The 25081-nt window shown below is 42.4% G+C and overlaps 1 protein-coding gene across 3 annotated transcripts in view; it reads left to right on the forward strand.

Annotated features, from left to right (window-relative positions):
- LOC110505283 (leucine zipper protein 1) overlaps positions 1–25081 on the forward strand; it is an 81873-nt gene that overhangs the window by 15994 nt on the left and 40798 nt on the right. For 2 of the 3 annotated variants that reach the window (XM_036963056.1, XM_021584418.2), the window contains exon 2: positions 10697–10791. The gene's annotated coding sequence lies outside the window, so the exon portion shown is untranslated. Of the gene's footprint in view, positions 1–10696; positions 10803–25081 lie in introns of all 3 variants that reach the window. The other variant, XM_021584419.2, reaches the window with a different exon arrangement.

Raw genomic sequence — 25081 nt, forward strand, 5'->3', positions numbered from 1 at the left:
TCTCAGGCATCTTTTTTGGCACCTATATCTGAAATTGTTATGGATTATCCAAAAATTGAGGCTCACGCATCAGATTTACAACACATTTCGTTGCCCCGGTAGTTCATATTTATGGACCTCCAAAGCCTGCTATATCCTCCATCATAGCCTAAATGAACCGACCTGTAAACCATGCGAAGGCATTTAGAAAGTAAGGAATGTTCAGAAGGGGGTAAACTTTAATTTGGCCTGTTTAGCAATCCTCCATTTCTTTATCATTGAAACAGACACATTTTGTTGATCTTGCTGCGACACCAGAATATAATACGTTTCCTGCTTACATGATGACCCGTTTATTTTTTTGATTTTTCTGTGTTGGTGCATTTTAAAAGGGCAATAAAAACCAAAATATTTCTCACCCATTATCTGCAGCTCCCGACGTGTCCCTTTCAGCTGTTTTTCACACGAGGAGTCCACCCTCCTTTTCAGCTTGTTCCAGTAGTATTTTTGGAAGTTATTGAAAAGAGAAATCTGAACCGTTTATCCTTAAAAGGGATGTATGGATAGAAACTTGTTATTAATGTCCTTAACATTGTGTGTAAGGTTGGGCGACATTACGATAGCATCGTCTATCGACTATGATTGACAGACATCGTCTATCGATGGGGATGACATCGTGATGTGACAGGTGACGGTTCAGCCTATTTGAACTTGGCTGGCGCCCCACAATAAAGAACGGCGTCTCCCAGCACACAAGTGACACTCTAAGTAATATGCCTAGTCCTATTTGCTTTAGTCTATTTCAATAAATATGTGATACAGAACACAATAGAGGAATGTAGGCCAGAAAGAATGGAGAATTCCACCAATGTCCAGTCAGATATTGTTTCTATCTGTCGGATGCATGGGCTTTAGGCAATAGTCTAAACCTATTATAATGGACACTCCTTAACTACCTTGTGTTTGGCTGTAAAAATGTCATAACTTAGCCTATATTACCTTCTCTCTCCATTCGAGAGGCTATATGAAGGCTATGCGTCATCGTTTTATGCATGGCTTTCTCCCGATCAAATGCCAAGTTCCATTCAAAATATTATTTGAATAGGCTATTATCAATCACAGCTTTATAATACCTAGAACGAACAATATTATTTATTTTTCTATTTTATGAGACAATGCAATTATTTAGTTCTGAAGATGATAGACTACTTCTATCCAGCCCATGATGTCACTATGATAATGTTCCTCATCAAACAGTCACTGCTCCATGACTGTGTGCCTCAGAGACACACACACACACACACCGGCTCCATGCTGAAGCTACTCCACCAGAAAGGAAAATTAGAAAAGAGATTTGTATTATTTGGGGCCTCTCTCACTAGAATTATACAGTTTATACTCTGACCTAGAGCTGGGACGATAAACCGAAAATGATCGACACCAACCATACTGATCACTTATCAAAGGCATTTTCGCTGATAACGTTCATTACGATAAGTAGCCTGTACTAGAGAAATGTGAAGATTGAAATGATATACGTTTGCTGATATGGGTGGTTGTTAATAGGACAATAGATGACTTCAACCATTAGTAGTTTAAAGGATAATAATTTTAAAAACTGGTGCACAACGTTATAAAGTTATCGTTCTATTTGTTATCGCATCAATTCAGGCAATTTATCGCGATATGGATTTTTGTCCATATCACTCAGCTCTACACGGAGCACGATACCATTTTGAGTATTGTAATTGGTCTCTTTCAACTCCCGCACCATGGTATTTGAGCTAGGCAAATGTTCCAAAACGATATTTGGTCTCTTACTTTCTGCTGCCTTTTCGGGCGAGATGGTCCTCTGTTTTTAGTTCTCCGTGCCTGCTGTTGGCAGAGGGCAGGTCGGTCCAACCTCGCCAGGAGTTCATCTGGGGGCTCGTGTTGGAGTTCGGTCTCTTACAGCGCTAGCTAGCTGCTGCTGTGCTTTCTTAGGAACTCTGAGAAGACATTGACAGCAAATGTGTGGTTGACTGACTTTGCCAGAGGTGCCTCGAGATTGTACTCGCGCTTCAAAATGTGTGAGGTGAGGATGGATGGTGATGGATAGGGAGAGACGTGGGTAAAATGTGTAATTTTCCATTCTTGGCGGTTCCTCAACTCGTTCCATGCCTTGCTGCTATGTTTAGTTTTTTTACTTTTTGGGCAGCTGCATTCTAGTCTTCACCAGCGGGAAAGAGGGAGGATTGGAGAGAAGAAGAGAGTGGGCTGTGATTAGTGTATTTGGTGTTTGAGAGAGCGAGAGGGCATCTGGTTAACAACCTGGAGCAACTATCAACCAACCCACCTCATTATAATTTAGCCACAGAGAGAGCCCTGCCTGCTATAGCCAAGTAAGCCCATATAAATAGAATCTGGTCATTTTATTTATATGGCGTACAGTGCCTTCAGAAAGTATTCACACCCTTTGATTTTATAAAAATGAATTGTAATTGTTTTGTCAACGATCTACACAAAATATTCTGTCAAAGTGGAGGAAAATTTTCACATTTGTAAAAAATGTATGAAAATTAGCCCCTTGAGTTAATACATGTTATAATCTCCTTTGGCAGTGATTACAGCTGTCTTTCTGGGTAAGTTTCTAAGCGCTTTGCACACCTGGATTGTACTAAATTATTATTTAAAAAATTGTTCAAGCGCAGTCAAGTTTGTTGTCGATCATTGCCATTTTCAAGTCTTGCCATAGATTTTCAAGTAGATTTTAAATCAACTGTAACTAGTCCACTCAGGAACATTCAATGTTGTCTTGGTAAGCAACTCCATTGTATATTTGGCCTTGTGTTTTAGGTTATTGTCCTGCTGAAAGGTGAATTTGTCTCCCAGTGTCTGTTGGAAAGCAGACTGAACCAGGTTTTCCTCTGGATTTTGACTGTGATAATCCATTTATTTTTATTCTGAAAAAACTTCCTAGTTCTTGCCGATGACAATCATAACATAATGCATGCACCACCATACTTGAAAATATGAAGTAGTATTCAGTGATGTTGGATTTGCGCCAAACATAACGCTTAGTATTGAGGATAAAATGTTAATTTCTTAGCCAAATTTTGTGCAGTTTTATTTTAGTGCCTTATTGCAAACAGGATGCATGTTCTGGAATATTTTTATTCTGTACAGGCTTCCTTCTTTTCACTCTGTCATTTAGGTTAGTATTGTGGAGTAACTACACTGTTCTTATTCTGATTTTTTTTAAACTGCAATGTTGGTTTGGGGCTTGGTAAGTAAGCTTTTCACTGTAAGGTCTATCTTCACCTGTTGTATTCGGCGCATGTGACGAATAAAATATGATTTGTTGATCCATCCGCAGTTTTCTCCTATCACAGCCATTAAACTCTGTAACCGTTTTAAAGTCACCACTGGCCTCATGGTGAAATCCCTGAACTGTTTCCTTCTTCTCTGGCAACTGAGTTAGGAAGGACACCTGTATCTTTATAGTGACTGAGTGTATTGATACACCATCCAAAGTGTAATTCATAACATCACCATGCTCAAAAGGATATTCAATGTCTGTTTTATATATTTTTATCCATCTACCAGTAGGTGCCCTTTGCAAGGCATTGGAAAACCTCCCTGGTTTTGTGGTTGAATCTGTGTTTGAAATTAATTGTTACAATTATCTATATGTGTGGGGTACAGAGATAAGGTAGTCATTCAAAGATCATGTTAACCACTATGGTTGCACATAGAGGGAGTCCATGCAACATATGTGTCTTGTTAAGAACATTTTTACTCCTGCTCTTTTTTAGGATTGCCATAACAAATGTGTTGAATACTTATTGACGAAAGACATTTCAGCTTTTCATGGTTAATTCATTTGTCAAAATGAATTCCAATTTGACATGGGGTATTGTGTGTGGGTCCGTAACACAAAATCTCAATTTAATTGATTTTAAATTCAGGCTGTAACACAACAAAATGTATAAAAAGTAAAGGGGTGTGAATACTTTCTGAAGACACTGTAAGCCAACAAAAGCCCCAGGTAAACATACCGTCTTGGTCTTACACCCACTCTTCCTCAGGTCCTCTCTGTTATCAGCCGAACGGGGAGCAGGAAGGAGGGAGAGCTGCTGGACTGCATGTGAATGAGTCCTCATTGAGTGATGTCACTCGGCCCCTGAGATAACAGCCGTGGCCTCCGTCCAGCCTTGGGATCCAGGAAGAGGGGGTGTTTATGACCCGTTGGCTCACGTTGCCGTGGCAACCACCCTGCGTGTTTTACACATCCCTATCGGGCCGTGTGTGTGTCAGTCGCACTGTAACACATGCGTGTGAAAGAGGGAGAAAGCGAGGGAGCGCTTCTGGAAGCCGGCTTAGTCTGGCTGAATGACAGAAATCCCTCTTCTGGCCCGACCCTGCAGATAGAGAGAACGAAAGGGGGGGGGGGAGAGAGAGCAGGAGGGTGGGAGAGGGATGACACAGACACCTGTATCAACATCCACCCCCATAACTGGTTTCATAAATCCACTGCCTCTGTTGGTTCGCAGGCAGGCAGTGCCATGGTTTGTGCTGGTTGCCGGGAGGGGGGAGGGGGGGGGGGCAGAAGTAACAGAACACTTCAAAGAAAATATGGTGCTTTCCCTATTCTTGTCATTTGTAATACTCCTACTCCAGATCATGTATCCAAGTCTTCGGAGGCTAGCAAGGTGAAAGAGCAACTCTGCCACTTTTCTACCTCATTCATTATCTCCAGCGCCAAACCAATGTCTACCTACAGTACCAGTCAAAAGTTTGGACACACCTGCTCATTCTAGGGTTTTTCTTTTCTTTTTACTATTTTCTACATTGTAGAATAAGTGAAGACATCAAAACTGTGAAATAACACATGGAATCATGCAGTATCCAAAAAGTGTTCAACAAATCAAAATATATTTGAGATTATTCAAAGTAGCCACCCTTTGTCTTAATGACAGCTTTGCACACTCTTGGGATTCTCTCAACCAGCTTCATGAGGTAGTCACCTGGAATGCATTTCAATTAACGGGTGTGCCTTAACAAGTTAATTTGTGCAGTTTCTTTCCTTGCGTTTAAACCAATCAGTTGTGTTGTGACAAGGTAGGGGTGGTATACAGAAGATAGCCCTATTTGGTAAAAGACCAAGTCCATATTATGGCAAGAGCAGCTCAAATAAGCAAAGATAAATGACAGTCCATTACTTTAAGACATGAAGGTCATCAACGAGGAAAAGTGCAGTCGCAAAAACCATCAAGCGCTATGATGAACCTGGCTCTCATGAGGATCGCCGCAGGAAAGGAAGACCCAGAATTACCTCTGCTGCAGAGGATACGTTTCATTAGCGTTACCAGCATCAGAAATTGCAGCACAAATAAATGCTTCAGGGTTCAAGTAACAAACACATCTCAACATCAAGTTCAGAGGAGACTGCGTGAATCAGGCCTTCATGGTGAAATTTCTGCAAAGTAACCACCACTAAAGGTGGAAGAAGAAGAGACTTGCTTGGGACAAGAAACACAAGCAATGGCCATTAGACTGGTGGAAATTTGTCCTTTTGGTCTGGAGTCCAAATGTGTGATTTTTGGTTCCAACCCGTGTCTTTGTAAGATGCAGAGTAGGTGACAGATGATCTCCGCATGTGTGGTTCACACTGAAACATGGAGGAGGTGGTGTGAGGATGTGGGGGTGCTTTGCTGGTGACACTGTCAGTGATTTATTTAGAATGTAAGGCACACGTAACCAGCATGGCTACCACAGCATTTTGCAGCGATATGCCATCCCATCTAGTTTGCGCTTAGTGGGACTATCATTTGTTTTTCAACAGGACAATGACCCAACACACCTCCAGGCTGTGTAAGGGCTATTTGACAAAGAAGGAGAGATGGAGTGCTGCATCAGATGACCTGGCCTCCACAATCACCCGACCTCAACCCAATTGAGATGGTTTGGGATGAGTTGGACCGCAGAGTGACGGAAAAGCAGCCAACAAGTGCTCACCACATGTGTGAACTCCACATATGCTGTTGGAAAAGCATTCCAAGTGAAGCTGGTTGAGAGAATGCCAAGAGTGGCTACTTTACTTTGAAGAATCTGAAATATATTTTGATTTGTTTAACGCTTTTTTTGGCAAGGGTATTTTCTTGCTCCCCACTTCACTGAGATCTCAGGGTTTGAAAATCGCTGTTAAAATGTTTAACTTTTGTTGATGTCATTGGGTAAAACATATGTAGCCACTGGTTTGGTGCTGGAGATGATGAATATGAGGTTGGAAAGTGGCAGAGTTGCTCTTTAAGGGTCTTGTACTGGCTCTAAAGGGTTGGGACGTTTCAGGTTGGTTTGAACGGACTGACACATCTTTCTTCTAGTCTGAATGTGAACTGTGTAAAACTAGCCTTGTCAATTATGTTTGCTGCTGGCTGGACAGGGATGACTCTTGTTGATGTGGTACGGCAATCCTGTGGGATAATGGATGTGGACCTGTATTTCTGTCGTTCTCCCTCCAGCACTGTAACGTAGAGCCTCCTACATGTACAATCCCTGCACCCGTCTCTCTTCCACCTGGGATCGAACAGGCGTCTTTCAAAATAAAATTCCTTCTCCAGATAATTTATTGTGATCAGAAAATATTCATGTTCTCAGGGTAAGGAATTTTCAGACGCTAGGGTTACCCAACCCCCTTTAACTCCCCCCTCAACTCCGAGGGTACTCCTATTTTCTTCTGACGCATAAGCGCTAATGTGTATGGGTGGAAGCTTTCGTCAATGGCGTGCCCATACGTCGCTTTTTTCCCCCCCTCTGTGTTATTTTCGAGACGACTCATCTCGAACTCCAACAGCGCGTTGAAAAGGGCCAGCGTGTAACGAGTGGGTTGGGTTTCTTTCTTTCCAGCCAGCCCATTGCTTTTGAAACTCCTCATGCGAGCAGTCTCGCAGCGCAAGCTAAATAGCCATAAAAATAGAATGGTTGGTGAACCACACTTTTTTTAAATTTATTTTTAGCTCTGTTTTAAATGAATATTTTGAGGCTGCTGGCTTGTTTTCAAGTCGCAGGGTCTTGCTGTATCCAGGCGTTGGGGGACAGAAATAGGGCCGTCGTCACTGTTTGATCCGTTCTCTCCAACTTCTCTGGTTGGAGTGCTGTGTTGACTTTGGCCCGTTCTGGCGAAGGGGTCTGCTGAGGCAACACATGGTCCATGTGTGAGGCATCACTCTCCCGCCATCTGGAGGGCCCTCATGCTTCCTCTCATATACCACTCCTTCACCCCCTTCTTTTTTTCCCCATGCTCATCGGTAGCTCACTCGCATCACGTCACATTTGCTGTTTAAGTTCCATATTACGCTTCAACGTCCTACTTGACAGAGTTAAGTGTGAAATCTCTGTTATAGGGTTGGTTTCCCATACACAGATTGAAGCCTTGTCCTGCACTACAAAGAAAAGTAATTGATAATCCCAAAGAGTTGTGAGAGCATTTGAGTGTTTTCTCCACCGTCTTTCTAATGGGTTTCATGAAATGCTCACCATCGCCACTTTCCCTGTACAGTAGCCAACTTTCGTCATGTCACAAGGTGATTTACACAGTGTGTCGTTATGATTGTTTAATTGCACCTGCATACACCCATATTAGGATATGTCAGGCACTTCGTCGTCTGGCATTCCTGCCTCTCCCTCCCCGCCTCTGTGACATGGGCCTGCCTTTGTCCTGAGTAATAAGGCTCCAGGAAGGCCTGGCTACCACGGTAGCTAGCTCCTGCCCCATAGGAATCCTTAACACTCCCAGACCTGACTAGCTCATTTGTGTTCTGGAATACCAGGCTTTTTTATGATCCAACATTCTGGTCTTTTTTTTGTATGTGTGTGTGTGGTTCTGGATTTATTTGTCAAGCTGTCCCTCCTCCCCTTTGCTGTGAACTGAACAATGCCCTGTCATGGTTCTACACGTTGGATTCAGTTACTTAATTGAGCCACAGTTTGCTCATTCTCATTTTCCCACTGTGGCATGCTGCTATACTCAGCATCCTCGTTCCTTCCCTCAGTGACAGACATATTTTAATTTGACTGTGTTGGTGCCATTGATTACATTGATAACTCACATCTGGCACGCAGAGGCATGTTTTTTCCCCTCCCTGGTCAAACAAGGGCACAGTGACTGTTCACCCACCCACATGGACCGACCAACTTTTTTGTAACTATCCCCTTTTTCACATCCTCCCCTTTTTTCTTAATTTTTTTTCTTCCCTTTCTCCGTCTCTCGCTCCCTCCTCCCCTTTTCCTCTCCCTTCATTTCCCTCTCCTCCCCTCATGCTGGTCTGAGGATGGGTGTGGATAGGTGGGCCCCAGCTCTCGGCCATGAAAGAATGCAGTTAAAGTACTGTTTTATCTGCTCTCCCTCCGAGCTGGAGGTCTAAGAGACATCTGGTCCCCCAGACATGCCAAATACAAAATCCCTGAATGGGCAGCATTCCTTTATAAGAAAGCAATACCAATCAATTCTGAATTGTTGGTAAAGTCCAAGAAATACCTTTTTTTTTTACCCAAGTTAGTCACCCTGTTGAGTGCATTGGCCTGGGGAATGTACTGTAAGTATTTTGAAATGAAATGGAGCAGCAATAGCAGTAGGCTAGTATTACTGCTGTTGGTGATCACGATGTGAATTGAAAGTACTGTACTTTTATTTGTTGAGATTCGCTCTCTTCCCTATGTTTGGGCGTACAGTGCGGAAACAAAAGCCGAGCCTTTTGGAAGAGAAGAAGACTTGAGGGTTACTTTTCATCTTGGGATATTATAATAGCGCATTACAACAAGCCCTTCAGGTTTTGAGTGAAATGAAGGAGCTCGCAGGCTGCTTGCCTTCAGGGCACATAGCTTTATCAATATGGTACAACATTGCTGTCCAACTTCCCTATCTGCTGGAATGCAAATACGAGCAGGAGGCATGCACTTGCGGTTTGTAAATCGCCTGCAAATGACATCTATTTGGTGTTCTATTTTTTTTTTCATGTTGTACTCCACCCTCCCGCCTTCGTACCTCCTTAGGGCGTCTTGTTCAGCATGTTTAATTTGGGCATTCCTTAACTTCGCTCGCAGACAAAACAACCCGAGAACTTTGAGTGTGCCCCCCCCCCCCCCCCCCCCCCCCCCCCCTAATCACTCGCAGGAAATGGGCTCCCGTGCAAACTAGCCCCAGCGCAAAATAACCCTGCGTGTATTTTAAGGCCATGAAATGTTGAGTTAAGGAAATGCTACATGATCTCTCCCCCAACACACTTTCTTTCTCCCCTGCTCTCATCCCCTTAGTACAGCCTTTCTCTGTATTTTACTTGTGCTTTAAAGCATGTCATGGGCGTAATCATGGAAAGGTACAATTTTAGAAGTAACTTGATGTACTTTCTCAAGCTGTCTTTCTGCTAGTGGTTGTAGTTTAAATTGTTAGGCAAATGGCGTAATAATACTCCCTACTATTCAGCTGACGTAGACGGGGGAAATGCATGTTTTTGCGTGTAAAGGATGAGGGCCAAGGCCGCCTTCGAGAAGGATGTGGCTGATGTTCAGTTTACCATTTGGTTTTCAATGATTTAAGGGAAACCACACAGAGCGAGGAAAGGGCCACTTCAGAGTGTTTGGGGCTTGAAAATAATGGTGAGTCGTCATGTCGTGCGAGCCTGTTTACTTCTTTATTTGGTTGTGAAATGGAGGGTTTGTCCCTGGTCAATGTTTGAGGTCTTTTGGGGTGTCTGAAATATCTGTAAGGACCTGCCAACGAGCTGGGATCTGAAACATTGACGTTGTAGTAACAGGAGAGTCAATTGGCGGTTACATTTAGGTAAAAAGATGATGTACTTCAGCCATGACAATATCAACACTACAGTATACTTCTCTGAGGTCCTCGTTATCACTGTCTTGGCATAACCCACACTTTTGAGTAGAAATTCCATGTTAAGTCGAACATTGAGGCAACGTTGTGTGTAGTGATGGGGGAAAAAATGTATACAGTTGCGTATCGCAATATATAATTTTTTGACAATATTATAGCGATATTTGACTCCAGTATCGATTTGATATCGTTTAGACAATATCACATTTATTTTTTGCGCTAGTTGACTGTACCTGCACCAAAACCAGTATTTTTCCTTCATAGCTTGTTCTCCTTTTTAAATAGGGAGCCAATTTTGTTTTCAGCACTTTTATTTCTTTCTTTCATTGTCTGATCAAAACAAATTTTCTCATGGCTCTCTCTTGTCCCTCTGCAGTAGACCATATGGTGAGCAATATGTTTGGAACATCAAATTGCAATAACATGACAGTATCGAATCACATTACATATAGAATCGTGAGAATCGCGATATATATCGTATCGGCACCTAAGTATGGTGATAATATTGTATTGTTAGGTCCCTGGCGATTCCCAGCTCTAGACATAGGGCCAGAATGGAATGAATGGAGCACTGTTGGGCCAGCCAAAAACAAGTTGTCTGGTCATGCATGAGACAATTGAGGCGCAACGAAATGTGACACATATCTGACCGACTTCTCAGACCACCTCGTAGCCAATATGCCTCAACCATTGATATTAATTTTACACTGAAGGCATAGTCAGTTGACTGACCTTAAGTGTCAATACCAAGCACAACAATGGTGAAATGAAGCTATGAATCATTACTGTGGTAGAATCATGAGAAACTCATAATGTTTGTCCTCTGTGTTCTTCCTCTGGTTGTAGGGCTTGTGGATGGAGCTCCATAGTGAAACCATCTGGTGACCGACGGGCTGCATTTACCAGCTGCTTAGCACCCAACACAAGAGGATCCATAGAAAGTAAGTTTACGGTATGTGTGTTTTGAATGTCTTTGTCAAGGCCATGTTTACACATTAAGCTTACAGTATCTACAGTTCAGTCTTTATATTATCATGTATTAGTGTGTGTGCGTGCCGGGCTGTCCGTCTGTAAACACCCTCTCAGGACCGTCTCTATCTAACCTTGACTGGCCTTTTTTGACATACTGTTTCATTCAAACTGTGACCGAATGTCTCTATTTGACAGTCGCAGTTTGAGAGAAAGTCTGCCTTTGACTGACTGTTTCTTTCTATAAAAAAAAGGTGACACTCTTGTGTGTGGTGTGTGCGCGTACGTACGCTCCCATACTGTGTGTATGGCAATGAGTCTGCGTCCAGCTGCTCAGTTGAAAGAGGAAACGCAGAGAAAATGTGGTGGGGAAGGTTCCGGATTCCAAGGCCGTTCCTTACCTCTGAACCCTTTGTGAGCTGGTTTCCTGGTGGGCCAGGTCAGTGTTGCACTAAAGCTGGCGCCGCGTTTCCTTCCCTGGACCCATAGGTCAGCAAGGAATGGCAAACTCGCACATATACAGAGTGCACGCACAGAGTGCCGGCTCACCTGGAGACCCTTGGTAACACCCTCCCAGTAATGTGCTCTCTCTGTCAAACTTACTCAGCACTGGGAGAAGCCAAATAAAATCACTGAGGCAGCCCAACTCTGATATTTTTTCCACTAATTTGTCTTTTGACCAATCACATTTTTTTTTTTAGCTGATCTGATTGGTCAAAATACCAATTAGTGGGGAAAAAAATAAAAGAATTGGGGCTGCCTGTCTAAACACAGCCTGACTGGTCAAGTCTAGTCAGGCTACAGCCACTGTCTTCAGCATGCTAGTAACTGTGCGGAGTGTCTATGACTATTTTCTACCTGTGGTGAAATTATGAAGTATACAAAGGAGACAGTTTAATCCCATAGAGGCCTTTATTCATTGTTCTTCCCGTTGGGTTGTTGTCGTTATGGTTGGGTGGTATCCAGATTTTTATACCGTTGCTGGACCATACCGGGGTGTAAGTATTACCAAATGTGCACACAAGGGGCACTATTTCTTTTTTTACCGCACAAAACAATTTAGGCAACGGAGATCTTGATCCAGGAAGGGATTGAATGTCTTTTGAGAAGCTTGATCTTGACATCTAGCCACTTAGCTAGCATGTTAGCAAACCAAATGCACAGCTGGAGCTCTGAGCTGGATATAATTTCTTTGACACAGATTTCTTCTACTTAGTTATAAGCAGTGAAGTAGCATGTGCCACCTGCGTGGTGGGGGTGCCCCCAACATCATTTTTGTATCATATTTTTTTGCGGTATTGAAAATCATACTGTCTGTATTTCGAAATACCCCGGTTTATGGTATATCTCCCAAGCCTAGTTGCCATGGTAAAGGGCATAGACTGTATTTGAGTAAAGAGACTGTATGAATGTGATATGACACAGCATATCTCCCAGTGGTAGAGGTTAAAGTGGCTGTATCCCAACATATATTGTAATCAGCTATATTTAAAGATGGCTCTGACAGTAATGTGTCAATCAAGCTGTCTCTGTGTGCGTATCCCAGACACATTTATGAGGTTGTCTGTCTCTGTGGACTCGTGTAGCAGGTAAGCTGAAACCTTGAGTCCTCTCCTCCTCACTCTCTGTATGGTTCCACCCCTTTCCTCAGTTTATTTCCATGGGTTTATTACTGTATGTGTCATTAAATACCGCTGCATTATGGGCCAAGAGGGGGAGGGGGGTGAGGCTCCCGTCTCTGCTCTGTCGCAGCGGCAGAGCTACGCCAGCCAGTGTGACGTCTGTTCCCCATTCACCACCGACAGCATTACATTACTCCGCCTCTGTTTCTCTCCCTCTTCTTATCTTCCTCCCGCTCTTTCTACTGCATCTATCTAGCACTTTTTTCTCTCATTTTCCTCTCCGCCTACCTTTCCCCATCTCTCTTTATTTCTCTCCCTCCCACTCTTATCTTCCTCCCTCTTTCTCTCCATCTCCCCCTCTCTCTCTCACTCTCCTCTAGCCTGTGATGATGATGAGTGCAAGAGAGTACTGCATTCCTGCTGCAGTGTTCCGGTCTGGCAAAGCCCTGTTCAGCATTCTGTGGGCTAGCTCCCCACCGCGTTGTAGCTCACTCGCTCTCTCACATGCTGTCTCGCATGCTGTCCCCCCCCCCCCCCCCCTCACCACCACACTTAGTTACTCACCCCTCTCTCTCGGCCTCTCGCACAAGAGATGCAGTGAATCTGATGCTCCCACAGTGCCACCTTGCAGCCGCAGCGGGTATCTGATGCCAACACTCTGGCTGCCAGGCTGTGCCAACCGGGGAGGGCTGGCACCCAGACAGATTGACAAAAGGCAGCGACGGAGAGAGGGAGGAAGAGGGTATATGTTAATCAACCTAAAAAAAAAAACTACGATTTTATTTGTCACGTGCTGAATACAACAGCTGAATACAACCTTACTGTGAAATGCTTACTTACATGCCCTTAACCAACAGTGCAGTTCAAGAAATAGGTTTAAAAAAATATTTACTAAATAAACTAAAGTAAAAAATGTAAATAAAAGTAACACAGTAAAATAACAATACCGAGGCTATATAGAGGGGGTACTGGTACCGAGTCGATGTGCGAGGGTACAGGTTAGTCGTACATGTAGGTAGGGGTAAAGTGACTGCATAGATAATAAACAAGTAGCAGCAGTGTAAAAACAAAGGGGGTTAGGGGGGGGTGTCAATATAAATAGTCTGGTTGCCCTTTGGTTAATTGTTCAGCAGTCTTATGGCTTGGGGGTAGAAGCAGTTAAGGAGCCTTTTGGACCTAGACGTGGGGCTCCAGTACCGCTTGCCGTGCAGTAGCAGAGTGAACAGTCTATGACTTGGGGGACTGTAGTCTTTGACAATTTTTTGGGGTCTTCCTCTGACCCCTATAGATTTTATGGACACAGTATACATTAGTTATCTTGTTTTTAGTCCCACCCTTCAGCTCCACTCAACCCCTCCCATCTATCTCTTATTTCTATATGACATGTAAAGTGCATTCGGAAAGTATTCAGACCCCTTGACTTTTTCCACATTTTGTTACGTTACAGCCTTATTCTAAAATCAATTAAATCGTTGTTTTTCCTCATCAATCTACACACAATAAATTGCAAATTTATAAAATATAAAACATTTAAATACCCATTTACATAAGTATTCAGACCCTTTACTCAGTACTTTGTTGAAGCACCTTTGGCAGCGATTACTGCCTCGTGTTTTCTTGGGTATGACACTTCAAGCTTGGCACACCTATATTTGGGGAGTTTCTCCCATTCTTCTCTGCAGAATCTCTTAGAGCTCTGTCAGGTTGGATGAGGAACATTGCTGCACAGCTATTTTCAGGTCTCTCCAGAGATGTTCGATCAGGTTCAAGTCTTGTCTTGGCTGTCTGAGGTCTGCCCCAGTCTGAGGTCTGAGCGCTTTGGAGCAGGTTTTTATCAAGGAGCTTGCTCTACTTTGCTCTGTTCATCTTTGTCTTGATCCTAACTAGTCTCCAGTCCCCAACTAGTCTCCCATGATGCTGCCACCACCATGCTTCACCGTAGGGATGGTGCAAGTTTTCCATCAGACATGATGCTTTGCTTTCAGGCCAAAGATGTCAAACTTAGTTTCATCAGACCAAAGAATCTTCTTTCTCATGGTCTAAGAGTTCTTTTTTTTACATCAAGATTGTATTATTTCAATTCATATGTTTCATACAATACATTTATGGAGATATCATTTTTTATCCCCCTCCACCGGCAATCTGATATCATAAAATGTCAAATAAATGAATTAATCATGAGAATTTGTTTTTATTATTACATAGTAAATCTACTGAACAATACATCATAGGCTCAAATTATTGATACACATTCATGGATGTAAAGGCCCGTTGGTTAAGAGTTCAGAAATGTCCGCTGCTTCTTTTTTTCCATGTGTCCAGAGTGGGCACCTTGGCCCTGTGGGATCCTGGCCCGTGGAGAGCTCCATAAGTACAATTTCCTTAAATGCGAGCAGCCATTGTTGCAAAGGTTAACCGACAATCGTTTTCTTAGCTGCTGTGGTTCTTGACAACCACACTCTCCGTTGGTGTGTTCTGACAAGCCCAAGTCAGTCATCACAAAGCAACATCACTATAGGATCTAATGGCAATATTTTATCTATAAGTACAGAGTTGACATTGTTGACTTTCCCCCAGAATCCAACCACCTCCTGGCATTTCCGCAGCACATCCTGAAAAGTACCAACACACTGAAAAGTACCAAGGTCCCCTGTGGTGCAGAACTCACATAATGGCAATGGACTAATACCCATGTGATGCCTTTTTTGAGGTGTTAGATGGGTTCTATGGCATATTTTGTAATTAATGAATTAGTTATTGGGGTTTCCAGATGATCCTAATGTATTTTTTCGATACTGTCTCCCATTATTTGTCTGTCAGCAAGTGTAAAATCCTTTTCCCATACAGTGGATCAAGTTGATGGTTTTTGTGCTGCTAGAATTGACTGTACATATCAAAATCAACTCCCTTTGAGGGCCGTCTGTTCGTTCTAAGTTTGATCAATGGGTGTACTGCTTATTCTGCTCCCCGGGGGAACCCATAGGCTTGCATGGATAGGCAGAGTTGAAGGTAAAGACTAAATGAGGAACCTGGGACATTAAAACACTGGCGGATTTCACATTCACATTGAATATGTCTTTGAAAGTATAAATACCTTTCTTAGACCAAGAATCTGATATAACGGGTTTCTCACACACTAAGAATTATTTTAGGCCATATTGGAGAGTATGAATTCCATTGAAGTAGTTTTCCACACGTTTACTGAGTATGCTATAATGGGTCCAAACAATAATGCAAATATTTTTAGGAGTCAATCCAGAAAATAATGAATATTGTAATCTAATGGATGAAACGATTGACTCTTCTATAGCACGCCCAGGAACAGAAGCCTCTGGGTTTAACCAGGTCTTCAGGATGTTCATCTGGTATGATAGGTGATACAAGTTTAGATTAGTCCACGTGATGCTTTTGTTCTCTGTGGTGTTGCACATTTAGATCTGTGGTCTCTTTCTCCCCCAAATGAACTTCTTTATGACGGAGTCAAGTTTAGACCAATTGTCTATAGGAGGAGACTGTGGTAACATGGAACTCATAAAATTGATACGAGGGAGGACATTCATTTGAATAATTGAGATTCTAGGATGCAAAGAAGAGGCCATAGCGGACCATCTTATGTCTTTTAGGATATATTTTGAAAGGTTTCTAAGTAGTTCTTCCTTCAAGTAGTGTGATTTAGAGGGGGATATAGTAATGCCTAAGTATATATTTGTTTCTTCATTGAGATCATGGGTGGTAGTTGCATGCTTCTCATATATCTGAGTTAAGAGGTAGTAGAGCTGATTTTGTTTTCACATGGTCTGAGAGTCCTTTAGGTGCCTTTTGGAAAATTCAAAGCAGGCTGTTGTGCCTTTTACTGAGGAGTGGCTTCCGTCAGACCACTCTACCATAAAAGACTGATTGGCGGAGTGCTGCAGAGATAGTTGTCCTTCTGGAAGGTTCTCCCATCTCCACAGAGGAACTCTGGAGCTGTGTCAGAATGATCATCGGGTTCTTGGTCACCTCCCTGACCAATGCCCTTCTCCCCTGAATGCTCAGTTTGGCCCAGGCGGCCAGTTCTAGGAAGAGTTTTGGTGGTTCCAAACTTCTTCCATTTAAGAATGATGGAGGCCACTGTGTTCTTGGGGACCTGCAATGGTGCAGACATGCTTTAGTACCCTTCCCCAGATCTGTGCCTCGACACAATCCTGTCATGGAGCTCTACGGACAATTCCTTTGACCTCATTGCTTTGTTTTTGCTCTGACATGTACCGTCAACTGGGGGACCTTAAATAGACAGGGGTGTGCCATTCCAAATCATGTCCAATCAATTGACTTTACCACAGGTGGACTCCAAGTTATAGAAACATCTCAAGGATGATCAATGGAAGCATTCGAGTCTCATAGCAAAGGTTCTGAGTACTTATGTACATTTTGGGAATATATCTCAACCGGTTTTCGCTTTGTCATTGTGGGGTATTGTGTGTAGAATAATTTCATAAATTTTGTAATACGGCTGTAACGTAACAATGTGGAAAAAGTCAAGGGGTCTGAATACTTTCCGAATGCACTGTACATGTCATATAGAAATAAGAGATAGATGGGAGGGGTTGAGTGGAGCTGAAGGGTGGGACTAAAAACAAGATAACTAATGTATACGGTGTCCATAAAATCTATATAGGTTCAGAACTTTTTGTGAAACAGTGCAGTTAGAAATACACTACCGTTCAAAAGTTTGGGGTCATTTAGAAATGTCCTTGTTTTTGAAATAAAACACATTGTTTGTCCATTTAAAATAACATCAAATTGATCAGAAATACAGTGTAGACATTGTAATGTTGTAAATGACTATTGTAGCTGGAAACGGCAGATTTTTTTTAATGGGATATCTGCATAGGTGTACAGAGGCCCATTATCAGCAACCATCACTCCTGTGTTCCAATGGCACGTTGTGTCAGCTAATCTAAGTTTATCATTTTAAAAGGCTAATTGATCATTAGAAAACCCTTTTGCAATTATGTTAGCACAGCTGAAAACTGTTGTTCTGATTAAAGAAGCAATAAAACTAGCCTTTAGACTAGTTGAGTAGCTGGAGCATCAGTATTTTGTGGGTTTGATTACAGGCTCAAATTGGCCAGAAACAAAGAACTTTCTTCTGAAACTCGTTAGTCTATTATTTTTCTAAGAAATTAAGGCTATTACATGCAAGAAATTGCCAAGAAACTGAAGATCTCGTACAACATTGTGTACTAATCCCTTCACAGAACAGCGCAAACTGTCTCTAACCAGAATAGAAAGAGGTGTGGGAGGCCCCGGTGCACAAATGAGCAAGAGCACAAGTACATTAGTGTCTAGTTTGAGAAACAGACACCTTGCAAGTCCTCAACTGGCAGCTTCATTAAATAGTACCTGCAAACACCGGTCTCAACGTCAACAGACAAGAGGCAGAGTCGCAAAGAGAAAGGGAATACTTATTTACTCAAAACATTTAAGCTTTTAATTTCAGAAAACACAATTCCACTTTGGCATTATGGGGTATTGCCTGTAGGACAGTGACACAAAATCTCAATTTAATCAATGTTCTAGTCAGGCTGTAACATTTTTTTTTTGAAAAAGTCAAGGAGTGTGAATACTATCTTCTTTCTAATGTTATCAACTTCATTTCTCAACTCCTAATGCTGAGGAAGTTATACTCATTGGAGCCAATTAAACTTACTGGAGTATCTGACATATGCTTTGAAAAAGCACCTGCAAATAGGCTACCGGTGCAACAAGTGCTGCTGGCTGCTGGTAAGCTTTCTTCACTTGGACATACATGTTTGGCTAACCTTTTTGTTTTAACCAGCTAAACAGATGCTCTTAGCGAAAATGTGTTTGGAGTTTCCTTTCAAGCTAATAGCCTTAGTTTACACGTCCTCTCCCAATTATAATGTGGGGAGGTCAAAATAATGAAAAAACGGTATCTACCAAATCTATTCATTTTAAAATGTTGATAACTTCTCCATGCCATTATCCTTCACCTGATGATGATGATGATAAAAGATGCTCAATAAGAAATCCACACCAATTAAAAACAAACAACTCCATATCTAATTAAGACTAAATGTTATTCAGTATCCAGCATGTGCATTTGCTGGTTTGCCTGGGAGTGAAAAAGTGGAAAGCCCCTGTATTAGAATGTCCTCTCACAGTCCTTGATGGTTATATTGCTGTATTGTATTGTCCCTGCCTTGTGTTGTGCTGTAACCTTGAGCTGGTATAATGATTTGAGCCTCAGTGCCAGTGTGCCCTCCCTGTAACAAAGTGTGCCCCCCCCCTTCCATTGATGCTGACAGGCACATCTATTATGGCTGGTGGTGGTAGTGCCTGTGGAGACTGATAGCAGAAATAGTGGGCTGGTGGTGGTGGTGGGGGGGGGGGTTGATGTTTGGAGGAGGTTGAGATTTCCGTGGTGGTTGGTGCTCACTCAAGTTCAACACAACTCTTTAAAAAAATATATATATATTTTTTTTTTATGTGTCCTAGTGTGTGTGTGTCGATGTATGGAAGCAGTCTGTTAAGTGTCAGGAGACTTGGTGGTTCGTAAAGACTCACATCCATCATTGTGGGTCACCTAACTGATTAGCCCTCATCTCCTCTCTGGCCTAGTGGGAGAGGGGGAGGAGAGATTGGGGGATGGTAGGCGGAGGTAGAATCATAATGAGGTTGTTCTCGCTGTCCTTGAACGTGGATGGTAGTCAATAGAGGAGAGCAGAGATGATTCAGCTGCCTTGGATATAGAAAAGCAGTGAAACCGCTCACCATTTTTTAGGAATGTATTTATTTGACAAGGGTAGTGGACATTTAATCAACAACATTTCAGTCTTCACATCAATTTTAAATGTGCTGGATACTGAATACCATTTAGTCTTAATTAGATATTGAGTTATGTTTGTTTTTAATTGGTGTGGATTTCTTATTGCACATTTTTATTAAAATGGCTTTATTCTGTAAGAGAAGTGGATCATTTTCAACCTTGGTTGTGTTGGTACGAGTTTGAATGTACACCACAGTTTGGAATTCAGCGTGTGTATTTATGCGTGTCAATGGTTGTTGGTTGTCAGACAGTCTGTGGGGGGTAGAAACTAAGTTATTGTTCTTTCAGTGAGTGAGCTCCCAATGTCCCTTCCTCTGTAAACCGCGTATTTGCTGCCGGCCAAAGTAAACAGTAGGTTGCCAGTCAGTGGCACAGAGTGGGAATTTCTCTCTTTTCTCGCTGACTCTCTCGTGTGTGTGTGTGTGTGTGTGTCACTTTCTCCTTTATCTCTCATTTTCTCATCCATCTCTCTGGCCTTGAGTACGGACTCCAATCACCACCTCTCTTGTCGACTAATTTAAGTGCTCCTCCTAGTTACAGCGTGTTCAAGCACCATAATGTTGCCATGTTCAGCAAACATCAGTTATCAGCACCACACAAGGTGACACATGTTGCATTCCTGCCTGAGCACGTCATAGGCAGCCAATCTGCCATTAGTCTCCATTAGAGCTCCAGTAGAGAGGCTCTTACCTAACTGTGATGTGAACAGTGTACACTAATTAAGTCTGTTTGAGCAAACCCAACCAGGGCCCTGTTTATTTGGTCACCAATGTAGCAAAACGTTTTGAAACGGAGAATGAAAATGAACTTTTCCGTCCCGGTTAAAAAATATGGTTTTAACCTGATCACTGCTGCGTGAGAGGCTTTCGCTCTATTGCTGCAGCTGCCTGCAGAGGTTGTAGTCGGCAGTGTGTAGCGATCAGACTACGGGAGAGAGAGGGATGCAAAGGCAACACGGCTACAGCCATTTAGCTAGCTAGCTTGTTGTAGCCTACTTCTTTTCATTTCACAAACTTTTAAGTCCATCTTGCATTGCATTAGTGAACTCTCACTATACTTGCTGTACATTGAGGCTCTTTGCCGCTTTGCTCTGCCAACATAAACAACAAACTGCACACATGAAGGCTACCGGTATTTTATGGGGCGCACCGTGCACATCATAACGTTTGTTTTATTAAATAAATAATTTGAAATGTTATGGTATATCCTTGGGTCTGTAACAATGTCAAATGGATATTTTGATTTAATTTAGAAAAAGCTTTTTCTGTGTTGAAATCTGGTTAAAAAGGCCTATATTAGGCTATCATTTTTTGGTCTGTCAAAAATGAATGCTCACAAGTATTCGTATACTAATGTCCGTTTTAAATATTTGAATAACAGTGCACATCCCTAGTTACGTGTTGGTGGTATTGAGGGTTATTGAGGCTGTGTATGTACGATATGTGTTCATTGAACCTGTCGAGTGTGTGCATGCGCTAAGCGCTCCCGTGTGCGTGTGTGTGATAGAGACCATGTCGGTTAGCATGTGTGTTCATGAGCGATCATGTAAGTATGTACAGTATGTTCCTAGCACCTGTACGGTGTGCTCAGACAAGTAGCATTATGTGAGCGATGCAGGGTCAGGCCTCCCAATAACGACCATACTCTCTCTCTCCCTCTCTTCCCGTCTGTTCCCACTTAGCGATTCTGCCTGTTGCGTAAGCTCCTCTCTCTCTCTCTCTCTCCCCCTCTCCTTTAACTGCCCAAGGCTGCTTGCTTCTGATGACGTCATTACTTACTGAAGGGGAGGGGGTGTTTAGCGCTGAACTCACAATGGCTGGTACACTTCCTCTACCTGCTAGTTTCACAACATGACTTCCTTCTGCTCAACATTCCTACATTCCCAACACTTCCTTAATTAAAATCTATCTTTCTTACTCACGTTCATCATCCCCATTTTGTTACAACAGCTACACACACACACAAATGTGCCCATCTCGAATGTGGGCCTATGAATCATTAATAACTATAACATTAATAATCATCACACTTTTTGTGATCAATGTCTGTCTGCAGGGATGCAAACTAGTCACCTTTTGGGGAAATTCGCAGTTTTTAATCCAAAATAGGTAAACTACGTGATTCGTGTAGATCCGTTCACATAACAGAATGCAGCATGCGACTGAAGATAGAAGAGACAACCTGCTTGCTAGGTATGGCATCATTGTGCGCTCTGAAAGACAGCAGAGAGTGGAAAGGCAGTTTGCCAGTTACAACACTAGCGCATCCCCAACAACGAAGAGGTAGGTGAGAAGGTGATGAAGCATACTTCATGAGCTGTAACGCAAAACAACTGGCATTTGGAAAGTTTGAGGTGAGGGAGCAAGTGTGGTGGAAGAAGAATTGTTAGCATTGTGAAAATTTGCTAAATTAATGTTTCAACATTAGATAAGGTAACGTTAGCTCGAGAAACCAATTAGCTAAAATATTAACTGGTATACGACTCCTTGCCGTTCCTCAAGCTATAAGACACACACACACACACACACAGTCTTGATGCCTAGTCAACATGTCTGTCTGTGACTCCAATGTGACCTGGGGACAAGGGCCTAAGAGGCATGTGGAGTCTCCGTGTCAGTGTCGTTCACTGGCCTTTCGACCCCAGACTGTATCACGGAGTTGTAGAGTTGGGAAATGGCTCAAGAGACCCTGGCGCCATGTCATCTCTGAGCACTGTAAATAAGTCTCCTCTTGTATTTAGATTTAAGTGGGTACCATCACATACCCTTGCTGCATCCCAAATGAAACCCACTATTTCATAAGTACCTATGTCCTAACCCACTCACTATTTAACTGTTTACAATGTTTATGACACTTAAGGGCCGACGCTCCACTCACACCAGTCGCTGTTTGTTTTGCTGCCCAGTTCCCTCGAACAGTTAGTTTTTCGAGCGTTTAGGCTGACATTCCAGACGTGGTTAAAGTATGGAGGGACAAATATTTTGATTGGGAGCTGAGAGGCCGTGAGGGGAAACGGCAGCCATTGTTGCATCACTGTCCCCGTGAGGTAGCAGTAAACACATCCCATTGGAGACTGCGACCACGAAGGCTCTTAAGAACCGCAGTCGCCCTCAGATGCACACAAGCTGCTGCAACTGGTGTGCCAAAAGGAGGAGCGGCCAGTCGTGTCAGTGCTATTCATGTGGTACTCACGTCCACCCACTCTCCGCTTGATCAAGTTGTCTGTGTCCTGAGCTTCCCCAGATTTCCATATATCTTCCTCTATGGTCTGCTATTGCAAGAGGGCTATCTATCAAAGGGCAAATGTTTTGGTGCTTTCTTTTGATGGAGACATGCGCTAATATTGCTGCTGTTCGGCTGCCAGCCAGGCTCCTAGGGGCTCTGAGTCATATTGGTACTGTTTAAAGTCATGTCCTTGATCCGGTCGTACATTTTGTAGAGCCAGAACCATCTCTCACTTGAAAGCTGACAGGGCTTATGTTGTAAATTGCACTCTGTTTATATCCCTCTCTCTTTCAGTGTTAATTTTGGCAGCTATTTTAGATTTAGTCTTAAAATATATTTTAGTTTTCACATTTAGATTAATTTCCTCCTTCATTAGTTTTAGTTATTAGATGATAGGTTTAGTTGTCAGTCGAGGGTTTGTCTTAAACAAAATGAGGACGTTAAATCCCTAACCAAAAAAACAAAACTACCACTAACAGGTCACCATCAAGGGAAAAATAAAAAAGTAACAAATAATTAACGCAACAATGCTGCAAGGTTAGTAGGAGAATATGCATCTTTCAAATGATTTGCCACCGATATAAATCGCTCCGCACATCATCATTGGAAAAATGGCAGAGAAATGCAACCGCCTGCTTTGTGAGTCTGCTGCTTCACTGTGCTTTTAGCTGACCCAACGTTACAATGTAGTGGTTGGTGCTTTGGAAACATGCTGAAGTACAGACTGACTGCTGGGAACATGTCTACAACTTCATCAGCAAGTTGTCAAACTAGTGACAAGCTACACTGTTTATCAGTGCCGTGCCCAACATCCCTAGCTAGCTAGCTAGCTAGCTAGCTAAAATTCCATATCTGTGTTTGTCAGTGAAGCTATGCTAGCAGCAAGCACTCTACAACAAGCTAAGTCAATCAACAGCAAGTGGCCACACAATAAAGGGCTAAGCAGCCAAGTGTTCAGTTTGCGATTCAGCCTATGACTGGAGTAGATAGAACTTCATTGCCCCCTAGCGGTCATACACAATAGGACCTCCATATTCTGCATTGTGGAATTTCATGAATTTAGTTTGAATGTTAAGAAAAATTTCACTTTGTCACATCCCTAATTTAGTCACATATTCATTGCATTTTTTGGGGCGGATTAAATAATTAATATTTACCTTTTAACTTCCATCGTGTACAAAGATAGCCTTGTCCAACTAGACCGACTATCCCCGTGTATACCTTAGCTGGCATCGTTGATATTGTGGCAGATTTTAACCAATGTAAGTCCTAATTAACCATGTAGACTATATAGCCTTGGCTAGCGGTTAAAGAATTTACAGCTGATTTTTCTCCCCATCATAAGCATTGGAAGGGGGTAAATAACCATTGATTTCCTTGAAAGGGGGATCTGAGCATTCCAACAAATCCTTAAGTATTACTGTACTCCTAATATTCAGCAAATAGCATTAGAAATATGAAGGCAAAGATTATCAAATACAAGTGTATTTGCTGTACATCGGTTCAAAAGAGGCACGAGTGATTGAAGTTTGTGTGTGTGTGAGCAGCCCACACAACTGAAAGATGTTATCGGCCAATGACAGGATTGCATTAAATATTCTGCATGCTTATGATTGGACAGCATTTATGAAAAGGCACTTCATATGAAATTGACTGTCCATTAGTCTTACATGGAATTCTCGTCTGGTTGCTTTTTTTGTCAACTAAAATTATAATTTGTAATAGTTTGTTTTCTTTCAGGGTGTCTCGTTATCGTCAATAGTTTGTTAGGAAAATGTTTTTGGACAAAATCTTACTCTTTTGCCTTCTTTCAATACTTTCTCTCTTACCTCATGCTTTTAAGGCTTCTGCATGCTAGTTTAGTTTTGCTCCTAGCAGAACACGGTTAGGTGACGTGAACATCTGTGCCTCGCATACTCCCTTAAAACACCTTTGCTTGGAAATACGAGAAAAAAAGCGCCAATAGTACTGTTTGTCCCCCGTGAGGCGCCGTAGCAAGTATATACTTCCTCAAAATAGTCTGAATTAATCTGATGACTCAAATCTTTAATACATTTTGACATTTTTGCAGAGGAGGATTTATTTCATCCATTTTAGATTAAGGCTGTAACATAACAAAATGTGGAAAAAGTCAAGTGGTCTGAATACTTTCCGAAGGCACATTGTATCTAAGATGTTTGATGCAGTATTTCTCAATTGAAAAAATTAGCATGAAAACAATTTGTCTCTGTCATTCAAACATTTAATTTGAAGAATCCTTACGGTTGACCAAAAACAGACGAAGGGGCGTAGACTTCGACTACCGAACTTTGCCTTGCCTCAGGAATTTTTTTTTGTGTAACGGATGTGAAATGGCTAGCTAGTTAGCATTGCTGCGCGCTAATAGCATTTCAGTCGGTGACCTCACTCGCTTTGAGACCTTGAAGTAGCGGTTCCCCTTGCTCTGCAAGGGCCGCGGCTTTTGTGGAGCGATGGGTAACGATGCTTCGTGGGTGACTGTTGTTGATGTGTGCAGATGGTCCCTGGTTCGCGCCCGGGTAAAAGTTATACTGTTACATGTGCACGAACAGCCGAAACAAACAA

This window comes from Oncorhynchus mykiss, chromosome 25 (genome assembly GCF_013265735.2).
Source record: "Oncorhynchus mykiss isolate Arlee chromosome 25, USDA_OmykA_1.1, whole genome shotgun sequence".
Lineage (NCBI taxonomy): Eukaryota > Metazoa > Chordata > Actinopteri > Salmoniformes > Salmonidae > Oncorhynchus > Oncorhynchus mykiss.